Source organism: Gekko japonicus, unplaced genomic scaffold (genome assembly GCF_001447785.1).
Source record: "Gekko japonicus isolate JY-2015 unplaced genomic scaffold, Gekko_japonicus_V1.1 scaffold4141, whole genome shotgun sequence".
Classification (NCBI taxonomy): domain Eukaryota; kingdom Metazoa; phylum Chordata; class Lepidosauria; order Squamata; family Gekkonidae; genus Gekko; species Gekko japonicus.
Window position 1 is genome coordinate 47,776 of NW_015166557.1, and position 1,820 is coordinate 49,595.

The window sequence follows — 1,820 nt, forward strand, 5'->3', positions numbered from 1 at the left end:
ATCAGGAATGGGACTGAAAATAAAAACAACTAATATTGTAATGCCCTTGCATAAAGATACGGTGCAGCCTCATTTGGAATACTTAACTGTGTCCAGTTCTGTTGGTCACTGTATCTTTAAAAGGACATTGCAAACCGGTACAAAGTACAAAGGCGGGTAACCCAAGATGATTAAGGGCCTGGAGCACCTTTCCTAGAGGAAAAGCCGGAGAGTCTGGGACTTTTGAGTCTATTAAAAAAAGGGGGCTAAGGGGAGAAATAATAAAGGCTTAGAAAATTATACGTGGGGTGGAGAAAAGCGGGTAGGAGGAGCTTTTTCTCCCTCCCGCAGAACATTAGAACTTGGGAGAACCCAATAATGTTGTTGGGAAACAGGTTTAGAACAAACCGAACGAAATACTTCTTTACTCAATGTGTAATTAAACGGTGGGATTCACTGCCAGTGGAGGTAGCGGTGGCCACAAGACTCGATAGCTTTAAAAGGGGGTCAGAAAGATTCATGGATAAATCCTTCAGTGGCTAGTAGTAGCCATGGTGACTGAAGGGAGCCTCCATATACAGAGGCAGCCTACCTCTGAATACCAGCGTTGGGAGGAAGCAGCGGGGGAAGGTTTTGGCCTCTATGCCCTGTTGGCCCTCCAAGGCAATTCACTGGCCCACTGTGTAATACAGGATGCTGGACTAGACGAACCACCAGTCTGATCCAGCAGACTCTGCTGACGTTCTTACATTGTTAGATTAACTACCAAGTGGGGAGTTTGTAAAAAAGGGAAGTGGTCATATTGTTGCAGGCATCCTTTCTGATCAGGCTCAGATATCACATGTAAGAAAGTCCTCTTGGAAAAGACTCAGTCGCAGGGGCCATAATTACTTAAACCTCACTGCAAAAAGGGACACCATTCCCAACAGAACATTTGTTCCAACAAACAAAAATATTAGGTTCAAGAAAGACATGTTGATAAAATATTTATTTAGAGAAGCTTGTAAACATATATACAAGGAACTGGCACAACATCTTGAAAATTCTAGCTCATGGGGGGGGGGATTTTCTCTCTCCTTCGTTCCTGCTTTTTAACGCCCTCTTTAATACACAATGGAGCTGCGGTGGCTCAAGTGGTTAAGACGCTGAACTGCAGGCTGTGGAAGGTCGGTAGTTCAGCAGTTCGAGACCCGAGTGTGCCGCATGACGGAGTGAGCTCCCGTCTCTAGTTCCAGCTCCTGCCAACCTAGCAGTTCGAAAGCAAGAAATTGCAAGTAGATAAATAGGTACCACTTCGGTGGGAAGGTAACAGCGTTCCGTGCGCCTTGGTGTCTAGTCATGCCGGCCACATGACCATGGAAACGTCTTCGGACAGCGCTGGCTCTTCGGCTTTGAAACGGAGATGAGCACCGCAGCCCTAGAGTCGGACTCGACTGGCTTTCGAGCAAGGGAGACCTTTACCTTTAATACACAAAGGCCCTTCCTCCACTCTCCTTTTATCCACCGTGGTGTCCTCCGAGCAATTCTGCACTAAAATCAAATTCAACCCTCTTTTGGGCCAGTTTGGTGTAGTGGTTAAGTGCGCAGACTCTAATCTGGGAGAACCGGGTTTGATTCCCCACTCCTCCACTTGCACCTGCTGATGTGACCTTGGGTCAGTCACAAGCTCTGGCACAGCTGTCCTTGAAAAAGAGCAGTTTGTGTCAGAGTTCTCTCAGCCCCACCTACCTCTCAGGGTGTCTGTTGTGGGGAGGGGAAGAGAAAGGAGTTTGTAAGCTGCTCTGAGACTCCAAGTGAAGGGCGGGGTATAAATCCAATCTCCTCCTCCTCCTCCTCCTCCT